Here is a 12,942-nt window from a genome sequence, read left to right as displayed (position 1 = left end):
TTGTTATTACATCATTTTAAAATCTGATGAGGTCACAAGGTACATGGGGATTCACATAGCAACGCGTTTCCAATGCCAACCAGCTTTCTTTGTCAAGCTACTATGACATGATTCTGTGATCTTTTAAATATTTCTGAAACCAATATGATGCAGTGACTGGGATTGTATACGAGGGATGTGATATATCCCCCAGAATGTGTACAGAGACCTATTAAATCCATTGGAGTGCATTGCAGTCACACGCTCACCTCCGGCTGCAATGCAGGAATGAAGGTGAGCATTGACCTGGTCAGGCTATCTGGCTAAGGCAGATTAAGTAAAACCCGGCAGGGCCTTCATTTCTTGGGGGAGGCTACAGGAAGGCAGTGGGGCGGCCTCCTCCCTCCAAGCCGGGTTTTCCAGTGGCTCTTGCCACAGGTCCTTTAAAAACCCTGCACTAAGGATTAGTGTGGTTCTATGTTGGAACCTGCTAGGAGCATAGCAGGAAAGCTCATCAGGATTGAGTGTGGCTGAACCCACGCCTGGGAAGGCTCTGCACCTGTCAGGCTCTGAGTGGCCCGGCGCGGCCGTTGCCTATGGCAACCGTTGTTTAAGGACTTGTGTTATCCCAGAGGACTTTTCTGTTTACCGGTGAGTTGCTCAATAAAGCTGTTTATATTGGACTTGCTTGGGTCACTGCCTCAGTTACTGCACGGTGTGAACACCGCTGCCTTACAGCTTGGTGGAGAATGCTGGCATAGTGACTGAGGCATACCCCACTGGCCGCTGCATGACCACAATCCGGCCGGCCACCTTTCAGCCCCACCCCGTGGACAAAATGGAGGAGCTGTTAAAGCAGCTGGTACTTACCCAGCAGCAGCAGCTGCAGTCTCAGAGGTAGGAGCTGGAACAGCAGCATAATCAGCAGCAGCAGCTACTGTACCAGCAGCAGCAAAAACCAAAGAACTGTTGCTGCAACAGATTGCTGCCCTGTGGGAGACGCCGACGGCACCAGCCCCGGAACGTCGCGAGGCCAGGGACAAGGTTCGCTCAGCGTTGAGGAAGATGGGACCGGAGGACGATGTGGAAGCCTTCCTGACCATTTATGAGCGCACAGAGGAGCGGGAAAACCTACCGGATGGCCAGTGGGCAGAAGTGGTGGCTCAGTTTCTGGTCGGCGATGCCCAAAAGGCCTTCTTCGACCTCAGTCGGGAGGACGCCCAGGACGACCAGAGACTGAAAGGTGAGATCCTTGCCCGACTGGGAGTCAATACATACGTGAGGGCTCAGCATGTATTTTCATAGGCTTATGTGGAGACCCGACACGCCCGGTCTCAGGCTTATGACCTCCTGCAGCTGGTAAAGAGGTTGCTCCAGCCTGAGACTTTGTCTCCAGCCCAGATGGTGGAGAGGGTGGTGGTTGACCGGCTGGTGAGGACTCTGCCAGCCGCTATCCAAAGTTGGCTGGGGCAAGGGGACTCCAGCACACTCGACCAGGTGGTCAGCCTGATCGAGCGCTACTCGGCCATTCAGGACTTTATCCAGGACTCTGCCCCCTCGCGGCTGTCACGCCGATCCCTGCCAACTCAGGAACCTGGAAAGGGGTCGCGCCCCTCTGCTGAGGACAGTCAGCACCGTACCCGTGCTGAAGGGGTACCCCGAAATGAGAGTCGCAGGAGACCTGTTCCCTCCCAAACAGTCAGAAGACCTAACAGTACTTCCACCATTAGGTGCTGACGGTGTCAGGGGAAGGGACATGTGGTTGCTAACTGCCCCCTAACTACGGAACCCATGGACTGCGGGATTATCCACCGGGTCTCAATGTACGCCCAGACTGTCTGCACTGCGAGCGCCGACCCCCCTGACAATGAACCCCAACTGTGCCAGGTACTGGTTAATGGGTACCCCACAGAGGCCCTCCTAGATTCGGGGAGCCTAGTGACTTTGGTACATGGGTCGATGGTGGCAGGAGACAACCTCAGTGGACGGACTGTCGGGGGTTGTGTGCATCCATGGGGACCTCCGAGAGTACCCAACCACAGGTAGTTTTATCCAAGCCAAGTGGAGACATAAAACATGTGGTGGGGGTGGTAAAAACTCTTCCCTATGGGACTGTGTTGGAAAGAGACTTGCCCCTGTTCTGGACTCTGTGGAAAAACAAAATCCACTCTCCCCCGATAAAATGTATTACAGGCGCTGTACCCGACGAACCTGATTCAGGGGTACCTGCCGTAGTGGTATCCAACCTAGGGACAGAGTGTGACCCCGATAGGTTTCCCCTAGAGGTGCTGGCAGGAGAGGTCGAGGAGACCCCATCGATCCCTGAGCTGGAAGTGTCCCGGGACACGTTTGGGACAGTTCAGCTACAGGATGCCACTCTGACTCGCGGGAAAGGGTGTTAGAGGTAAATGGCGTAGCTCAACAGCCCCGTGCAGATACTGTATTTACACGCATGGTAGTCAAGAGTGAGTTGCTCTATAGGGTAGACAAAATCAGGGACCAGGTCGTGGAACAGTTAGTGGTATCTCAGTTGTACCGTCTGCAGTTGGCACACACACACCAGCTGGGTGGACAATTGGGGGTTAAAAAGACGTAAGAGCGTATCTTGCAGCGGTTCTTTTGGCTGGGGATTTACGCGGAGGTCCAAAAGTACCGTGAATCCTGCCCTGAATGTCAGTTGACCACACCCACCACAAGTTTCCGTAGCTCATTGGTACCCCTGCCAGTAATAGAGGTACCTTTTGAACGGATTGCAATGTACTTGGTAGGGTCCATTGTAAAATCCGCTCGTGGCCACCAACATATACTGGTGGTCGTTGACTGTGCCACCCGGTGCCCGGAGGCTATACCGCTATGCCACACCTCGGCATAACAAATTGCACAGGAGCTGTTTGCTATGTTCTGTCGCCTTGGACTACCTAAGGAGATCCTGATGGATCAGGGGACCCCTTTTATGTCCAAAATGACAAGGGAACTGTGCAAACTGCTAAAAATTAAACAACTGCGCACCTCGGTGTACCAACCTCAAACCGACGGGCTAGTAGAACGGTTCAATAAAACCCTCAAGTTCATGTTAAAAAAGGTGGTTTCTAAGGACGGAAGGGATTGGGACATGTTGCTACCCTATTTGATGTTCGCCATCCGTGAGGTACCCCAGGCTTCCACAGGGTTCTCTCCCTTTCAGTTATTGTACGGCAGACACCCTAGAGGTCTGTTGGACGTAGCCAAAGAGACGTGGGAACAAGAGCCGACTCCACATAGGAGTATAACTGAACACGTGGCTAGCATGCAGGACCGGATCGCGGCGGTCATGCCCATCGTGAAAGAACATTTTTTAGATGCCCAGGCAGCCCAGAGGTGCACATATATTAAAATAGCCAGAGTCAGGTCTTTTAACAAGGGCGATTGGGTGTTAGTACTTGTACCCACAGCCGAGAGTAAGCTCATGGCCAAGTGGCAAGGGCCATATGAGGTTCGAGAAAAGGTGGGGGAGATAAATTACCGGTGTATCAGCCCGGAAGGAGGAAACGGGAGCAGCTTTATCATGTAAACCTGCGAAAACATTGGAAAGATCGAGAGTGGTTAGTTACAGACATCACTCCGGGCATATCACCAGAGAGTTCTCTACCTTCAGCCAGGGATGCGTCCGGGGGAGAGGTCAGGATAAGTGATGCTCTCACTAAACAGCAGCGACGGGCGGCTCGCTCACTGGTGCAGCAGAATACCGACGTGTTCTCAGAGCTACCGGGTAGGACTACAGTTCTCCAACATGACATTGTCACCGAACCTGGGGTAAGGGTGCGAATGAGACCGTACCGGGTACCCGAAGCCCGGAGGCAAGCCATCACGGCTGAGGCAAAACAGATGCTCCAGTTAGGCGTCATTGAGAAATGACGGAGTGGGCTAGCCCCATCGTACTGATTACAAAACCAGACGGATCGTTACGCTTCCGTAACGATTTCCGAAAACTAAATGAAGTGTCGAAGATTGACCTTTATCCAATGCCCAGGGTGGATGAGCTGATTGAGAGACTGGGGTAGGCCCAGTACTTTACCACGCTCGATCTCACCAAGGGTTACTGGCAGGTACCTCTCACGAAATCGGAGGAGGAAAAGACCGCCTTCATAACTCCGGAGGGTCTATATCACTATGCGGTCTTACCTTTTGGGTTACATGGGGCCCTGGCTACATTCCAGAGGTTGATGGACATAGTGCTCAAGTCTCATCAGGAGTACGCCTCCGCATATCTAGATGATATTATCATCTTTAGCACCGACTGGCATACGCATCTATCCCAGGTACAAGCAGTGCTGGATTCTCTCAGAGCAGCGGAGTTAACGGCAAACCCGAAAAAATGTGCGATAGGGCTAGAGGAAGCCCGATATTTGGGGTATGTGATTGGCCAAGGAGTTATCAAGCCCCAAATCAATAAAGTTGAGGCCATAAAAAATTGGCCTAAACCGTCAAGTACACAGCAGGTGAGGGCGTTCCTTGACATCCTTGGGTATTACCGCTGGTTTATACCTAATTTTGCTGGGAGAACGGCGGCCCTGACCGATCTCTTGAAAGGAAAAAAATCAGTAATGGTTCAGTCGAACCTTCAGGCAGAAGAAGCCTTTCAGTCCATGAAGTTGGCCCTGTATGGACAGCCGGTCCTCATCAGCCCCAACTTCAAGGAAACTTTCATTGTACAGACAGATGCCTCAGAAGTAGGCCCAGGGTGCCAGTGGCGACTTTGCCAATCCTGGTGTTATGTGGCAAATGCCAAGCGTCCTGCACGGTGTTGGGCTGTGAGCACAACCCCCATCTGTGGACGTCAGACCATCATACCACCCTCATGGAGTCGGTTTCCAACCGATTGTGCAGACACATGCACATTTGTGACCTGCTGGAGGTCATTTTGCACGGCTCTGGCAGTGCTCCTCCTGTTCCTCCTTGCACAAAGGGGAGGTAGCGGTCCTGCTGCTGGGTTGTTGCCCTCCTACGGCCCTCTCCACGTCTCCTTTTGTACTGGCCTGTCTCCTGGTAGTGCCTCCAGCCTCTGGACACTACGGTGACAGACACAGCAAACCTTCTTGCCACAGCTTGCATTGATGTGCCATCCAGAATGAGCTGCACTACCTGAGCAACTTCTGTGGGTTGTCGAGTCCGTCTCATGCTACCACAAGTATGAAAGTACAACCAACATTCAAAAGTGACCAAAACATCAGCCAGAAAGCATTGGTACTGAGATATGGTCTGTGCTCCCCACCTGCAGAACCACTCCTTTATTGAGGGTGTCTTGAAAATTGACAATCATTTTCATCTATTGTCTATTCCATTTGCAAAACAGCATATGAAATTGATTGTCAATCAGTGTTGCTTCCTAAGTGGACAGTTTGATTTCACAGAAGTTTGATTTACTTGGAGTTATATTCTGTTGTTTAAGTGTTCCCTTTATTTTTTGAGCAGTGTATTTGATATGTAACTTTCTATGTATTTGTCTCTACTTGTTCTTATTGGGGTTTGTTGTTAAGAGTTTTTTTTTAATATGGGTGTGATCTCATTGGTCATGTAATCGGTGTATTACTTGTAATTGGTTTCGGAAATATTTAAAAGATCACAGAACCATGTCATAGTAGCTTGACAAAGAAAGGTGGTTGGCATTGGAAACGCGTTGCTATGTGAATCCCCATGTACCTTGTGACCTCATCAGATTTTAAAATGATGTAATAACAACTTGGAATTTTTTAATACAACGTTTTTGGAGATGAAATTTTTCATTTCTTTTCTTGCAATACATTGTGCAGACTGCCGGTTGGGAGCTCTTATGACAGGAACTGCCCAAACCCGACCAGCTGATCACCCACTACCAGGACGTAATGGAATAACGCCAGGGGGCGCCAGAGAGCAGCATTCATAAAAGTAAAAGCTTGGTAACTTTTGAATGAAGCATAATTTTGAATCACTGTAAATTACAAAACTATTTATTTCCACCTTTTCTGGTTGGTTTACTGTATTCTTTATGGTGGCACAACCGCTTTAATTGTTTACCCTTAATGCTATGTACTGTATATAGCTAGAAAATATTAGTGTCTGCTATGTATGGGGCAATGCTGCGTTTAGGAGAAATTACATAATAAATTGTGCAGGCTAAAATTTGGGTCTAAAGTAACATATTAGCTGAATGGAATTTGACTTAATGGAATTTTTCACTTCTTTTTTTGCATTGATTCCAAGTGTGACCACACGTTGTTCCTGGCTTCAACACACTGAAATCCCTGGAGGGTGAGCTGACTTCCATTTGTTCTCTATTGTTATGCACCATGTACTCTTGGTCACAAGGCCCCCTGCTGTAAGCACAGAGTGTCTGTCATTCACCCCCTCCCCCTGTGCTCATAGCTGATCTCCAGGTGGGACACCTCCTCCCCCTGCTTCATAGCTGATCTCGGGGTGAGACACTCCCCCCCCCCCTGCACTCACAGCTGATCAACGGGTGAGATACCTCCCCCCTGTGTTCACAGATGATCTCCAGGTGAGATACTCCCTCCCATTGTGCTCACAGCTCATAGCTCATCTCCAGGTTAGACACCCTCTCCCCCTGCGCTCACAGCTCATCTCCGGGTGAGATCATCTGCTTCACAGACTTGAGAGCCCGATAGCAGGGAAACACTTCCCATGCTTAGTCTGTGAAGCAGATGATCTCATCCAGAGCTGAGCTGTGAGCACAGGGGGAGGAGGTGTCTCACCTGGAGATGAGCTGTGAGTGCAGGGGAGTATCTCACCTAGAGATCAGCAGTGAGTCAGTTGACCACACCCACCGCAAGTTTCCGTAGCTCATTGGTACCCCTGCCAGTAATAGAGGTACCTTTTGAACGGATTGCAATGGACTTGGTAGGGTCCATTGTAAAATCCGCTCGTGGCCACCAACATATACTGGTGGTCGTTGACTGTGCCACCCGGTGCCCGGAGGCTATACCGCTATGCAACACCTCGGCATAACAAATTGCACAGGAGCTGTTTGCTATGTTCTGTCGCCTTGGACTACCTAAGGAGATCCTGATGGATCAGGGGACCACTTTTATGTCCAAAATGACAAGGGAACTGTGCAAACTGCTAAAAATTAAACAATTGCGCACCTCGGTGTACCAACCTCAAACCGACGGGCTAGTAGAACGGTTCAATAAAACCCTCAAGTTCATGTTAAAAAAGGTGGTTTCTAAGGACGGAAGGGATTGGGACATGTTGCTACCCTATTTGATGTTCGCCATCCGTGAGGTACCCCAGGCTTCCACAGGGTTCTCTCCCTTTGAGTTATTGTACGGCAGACACCCTAGAGGTCTGTTGGACGTAGCCAAAGAGACGTGGGAACAAGAGCCGACTCCACATAGGAGTATAACTGAACACGTGGCTAGCATGCAGGACCGGATCGCGGCGGTCATGCCCATCGTGAAAGAACATTTGTTAGATGCCCAGGCAGCCCAGAGGTGCACATATATTAAAATAGCCAGAGTCAGGTCTTTTAACAAGGGCGATTGGGTGTTAGTACTTGTACCCACAGCCGAGAGTAAGCTCATGGCCAAGTGGCAAGGGCCATATGAGGTTCGAGAAAAGGTGGGGGAGATAAATTACCGGTGTATCAGCCCGGAAGGAGGAAACGGGAGCAGCTTTATCATGTAAACCTGCGAAAACCTTGGAAAGATCGAGAGTGGTTAGTTACAGACATCACTCCGGGCATATCACCAGAGAGTTCTCTACCTTCAACCAGGGATGCGTCCGGGGAGAGGTCAGGATAAGTGATGCTCTCACTAAACAGCAGCGACGGGCGGCTCGCTCACTGGTGCAGCAGAATACCGACGTGTTCTCAGAGCTACCGGGTAGGACTACAGTTCTCCAACATGACATTGTCACCGAACCTGGGGTAAGGGTGCGAATGAGACCGTACCGGGTACCCGAAGCCCGGAGGCAAGCCATCACGGCTGAGGTAAAACAGATGCTCCAGTTAGGCGTCATCGAGAAATGACGGAGTGGGCTAGCCCCATCGTACTGATTACGAAACCATACGGATCGTTACGCTTCCGTAACGATTTCCGAAAACTAAATGAAGTGTCGAAGATTGACCTTTATCCAATGCCCAGGGTGGATGAGCTGATTGAGAGACTGGGGTAGGCCCAGTACTTTACCACGCTCGATCTCACCAAGGGTTACTGGCAGGTACCTCTCACGAAATCGGAGGAGGAAAAGACCGCCTTCATAACTCCGGAGGGTCTATATCACTATGCGGTCTTACCTTTTGGGTTACATGGGGCCCTGGCTACATTCCAGAGGTTGATGGACATAGTGCTCAAGTCTCATCAGGAGTACGCCTCCGCATATCTAGATGATATTATCATCTTTAGCACCGACTGGCATACGCATCTATCCCAGGTACAAGCAGTGCTGGATTCTCTCAGAGCAGCGGAGTTAACGGCAAACCCGAAAAAATGTGCGATAGGGCTAGAGGAAGCCCGATATTTGGGGTATGTGATTGGCCGAGGAGTTATCAAGCCCCAAATCAATAAAGTTGAGGCCATAAAAAATTGGCCTAAACCGTCAAGTACACAGCAGGTGAGGGCGTTCCTTGACATCCTTGGGTATTACCGCTGGTTTATACCTAATTTTGCTGGGAGAACGGCGGCCCTGACCGATCTCTTGAAAGGAAAAAAATCAGTAATGGTTCAGTCGAACCTTCAGGCAGAAGAAGCCTTTCAGTCCATGAAGTTGGCCCTGTATGGACAGCCGGTCCTCATCAGCCCCAACTTCAAGGAAACTTTCATTGTACAGACAGATGCCTCAGAAGTAGGCCCAGGGTGCCAGTGGCGACTTTGCCAATCCTGGTGTTATGTGGCAAATGCCAAGCGTCCTGCACGGTGTTGGGCTGTGAGCACAACCCCCATCTGTGGACGTCAGACCATCATACCACCCTCATGGAGTCGGTTTCCAACCGATTGTGCAGACACATGCACATTTGTGACCTGCTGGAGGTCATTTTGCACGGCTCTGGCAGTGCTCCTCCTGTTCCTCCTTGCACAAAGGCGGAGGTAGCGGTCCTGCTGCTGGGTTGTTGCCCTCCTACGGCCCTCTCCACGTCTCCTTTTGTACTGGCCTGTCTCCTGGTAGTGCCTACAGCCTCTGGACACTACAGTGACAGACACAGCAAACCTTCTTGCCACAGCTTGCATTGATGTGCCATCCAGAATGAGCTGCGCTACCTGAGCAACTTCTGTGGGTTGTCGAGTCCGTCTCATGCTACCACAAGTATGAAAGTACAACCAACATTCAAAAGTGACCAAAACATCAGCCAGAAAGCATTGGTACTGAGATATGGTCTGTGCTCCCCACCTGCAGAACCACTCCTTTATTGAGGGTGTCTTGAAAATTGCCAATCATTTTCATCTATTGTCTATTCCATTTGCAAAACAGCATGTGAAATTGATTGTCAATCAGTGTTGCTTCCTAAGTGGACAGTTTGATTTCACAGAAGTTTGATTTACTTGGAGTTATATTCTGTTGTTTAAGTGTTCCCTTTATTTTTTGAGCAGTGTATTTGATATGTAACTTTCTATGTACAGTCATGGCCAAAAGTTTTTAGAATGACACCAAAATTATATTTTCACATGATCTGCTGGCCTCTGGTTTTTATTAGTGTTTGTCTGATGTTTATATCACATACAGAAATATAATTGCAATCATATTATGAGTACCAATAGGTTACATTGACAGTTAGAATGAGTTAATGCAGCAAGTCAATATTTGCAGTGTTGCCCCTTCTTCTTCAAGACCTCTGTAATTCTCCCTGGCATGCTCTCAATCAACTTTTGGACCAAATCCTGACTGATAGCAGTCCATTCTTGCATAATCAATGCTTGCATTTTGCCAGAATTTGTTGGTTTTTGTTTGTCCACCCGTAACTTGATGATTGACCACAAGTTCTCAATGGGATTAAGATCTGGGGAGTTTCCAGGCCATGGACCCAAAATCTCTATGTTTTGTTCCATGAGTCATTTAGTTATCACCTTTGCTTTATGGCAAGGTGCTCCATCATGCTGGAAAAGGCATTGTTGGGCGCCAAACTGCTCTTGGACGGTTGGGAGTAGTTGTTCTTGGAGGACATTCTGGTACCATTCTTTTTTCATTTCTGTGTTTTTAGGCAAGACTGTGAGTGAGCCGATTCCCTTGGCTGAGAAGCAACCCCACACATGAATGGTTTCAGGATGCTTTACAGTTGGCATGAGACAAGACTGGTGGTAGCGCTCACCTCTTCTTCTCCGAATAAGCTGTTTTCCAGATGTCCCAAACAATCGAAAAGGGGATTCATCAGAGAAAATGACTTTGCCCCAGTCCTCAGCAGTCCACTCCCTGTACCTTTTTCAGAATATCAGTCGGTCCCTGATGTTTTTTCTGGAGAGAAGTGGCTTCTTTGCTGCCCTCCTTGAAACCAGCACTTGCTCAAAGAGTCTCCGCCTCACAGTGCGTGCAGAAGCACTCACACCAGCCTGCTGCCATTCCTGAGCAAGCTCGGCACTGCTGGTAGTCAGATCCCACAGCTGAAACAGTTTTAAGATACGGTCCTGGCGCTTGATGGTCTTTCTTGGGCGCCCTGGAGCCTTTTTGCCAACAATGGAAGCTCTCTCCTTGAAGTTCTTGATGATGCGATAGATTGTTGACTGAGGTGCAATCTTTGTAGCTGCGATACTCTTCCCTGTTAGGTCATTTTTGTGCAGTGCAATGATGGCTGCACATGTTTCTTTAGAGATAACCATGGTTAACTGAAGAGAAACAATGATACCAAGAACCAGCCTCCTTTTAAAGTGTCCAGTGATGTCATTCTTACTTAATCATGACTGATTGATCGCCGGCCCTGTCCTCATCAACACCCACACCTGTGTTAATGGATCAATCACTAAAACGATGTTAGCTGCTCCTTTTAAGGCAGGACTGCACTGATGTTGAAATGTGTTTTGGGGGTTAAAGTTCATTTTCTGGGCAAATATTGACTTTGCAAGTACAGTAATTGCTGTTAAGCTGATCACTCTTTGACATTCAGGAGTATATGCAAATTGCCATTACAAAAAATGAAGCAGTAAACTTTGGAAAAATTACTATTTGTCTCATTCTCAATACTTTTGGCCATGACTGTATTTGTCTCTACTTGTTCTTATTGGGGTGTGTTGTTAAGAGTTTTTTTTTAATATGGGTGTGATCTCATTGGTCATGTAATCGGTGTATTACTTGTAATTGGTTTCGGAAATATTTAAAAGATCACAGAACCATGTCATAGTAGCTTGACAAAGAACGGTGGTTGGCATTGGAAACGCGTTGCTATGTGAATCCCCATGTACCTTGTGACCTCATCAGATGTTAAAATGATGTAATAACAACTTGGAATTTTTTAATACAACTTTTTTGGAGATGGAATTTTTCATTTCTTTTCTTGCAATACATTGTGCAGACTGCCGGTTGGGAGCTCTTATGACAGGAACTGCCCAAACCCGACCAGCTGATCACCCACTACCAGGACGTAATGGAATAACGCCAGGGGGCGCCAGAGAGCAGCATTCATAAAAGTAAAAGCTTGGTAACTTTTGAATGAAGCATAATTTTGAATCACTGTAAATTACAAAACTATTTATTTCCACCTTTTCTGGTTGGTTTACTGTATTCTTTATGGTGGCACAACCGCTTTAATTGTTTACCCTTAATGCTATGTACTGTATATAGCTAGAAAATATTAGTGTCTGCTATGTATGGGGCAATGCTGCGTTTAGGAGAAATTACATAATAAATTGTGCAGGCTAAAATTTGGGTCTAAAGTAACATATTAGCTGAATGGAATTTGACTTAATGGAATTTTTCACTTCGACCACAGGTTGTTCCTGGCTTCAACACACTGAAATCCCTGGAGGGTGAGCTGACTTCCATTTGTTCTCTATTGTTATGCACCATGTACTCTTGGTCACAAGGCCCCCTGCTGTAAGCACAGAGTGTCTGTCATTCACCCCCTCCCCCTGTGCTCATAGCTGATCTCCAGGTGGGACACCTCCTCCCCCTGCTTCATAGCAGATCTCGGGGTGAGACACTCCCTCCCCCTGCACTCACAGCTGATCAACGGGTGAGATACCTCCTCCCCTGTGTTCACAGATGATCTCCAGGTGAGATACTCCCTCCCATTGTGCTCACAGCTCATAGCTCATCTCCAGGTTAGACACCCTCTCCCCCTGCGCTCACAGCTCATCTCCGGGTGAGATCATCTGCTTCACAGACTTGAGAGCCCGATAGCAGGGAAACACTTCCCATGCTTAGTCTGTGAAGCAGATGATCTTATCCAGAGCTGAGCTGTGAGCACAGGGGGAGGAGGTGTCTCACCCGGAGATGAGCTGTGAGTGCAGGGGAGTATCTCACCTAGAGATCAGCAGTGAGCGCAGGGGGAATCTCACTCTGAGATGAGCTGTGAGGGCAGGGGGAGGAGGTGTCTCACCTGGAGATGAGCTGTGAGTGCAGGGGAGTATCTCACCTAGAGATCAGCAGTGAGTGCAGGGGGAATCTCACTCTGAGATGAGCTGTGAGTGCAGGGGGAGGCTGTGTCTCACCCGGAGATCAGCAGTGAGCGCAGGAGGAGGGGGTGTCTCACCCGGAGATCAGCAGTGAGCGCAGGAGGAGGGGGTATCTCACCCGGAGATCAGCAGTGAGCGCAGGGAAAGGGTTTATCTCACTCAGAGATGAGCTGAGAGGGCAGTGGAGTATCTCACTCGGAGAAGAGCTGTGAGGGCAGGGGAGTAACTCACTCGGAGATGAGCTGTGAGGGCAGGGAAGTATCTCACTCAGAGATGAGCTGTGAGGGCAGTGGAGTATCTCACTCGGAGATGAGCTGTGAGGGCAGGGAAGTATCTCACTCGGAGATGAGCTGTGAGGGCAGGGGAGTTTCTCACTCGGAGATGAGCTGAG

The sequence above is a fragment of the Phyllobates terribilis genome, unplaced genomic scaffold (genome assembly GCF_046119375.1).
Source record: "Phyllobates terribilis strain yellow unplaced genomic scaffold, ASM4611937v1 Scaffold_319__1_contigs__length_2182262, whole genome shotgun sequence".
NCBI lineage: Eukaryota > Metazoa > Chordata > Amphibia > Anura > Dendrobatidae > Phyllobates > Phyllobates terribilis.
Note: the sequence above shows the minus strand (reverse complement) of the source record.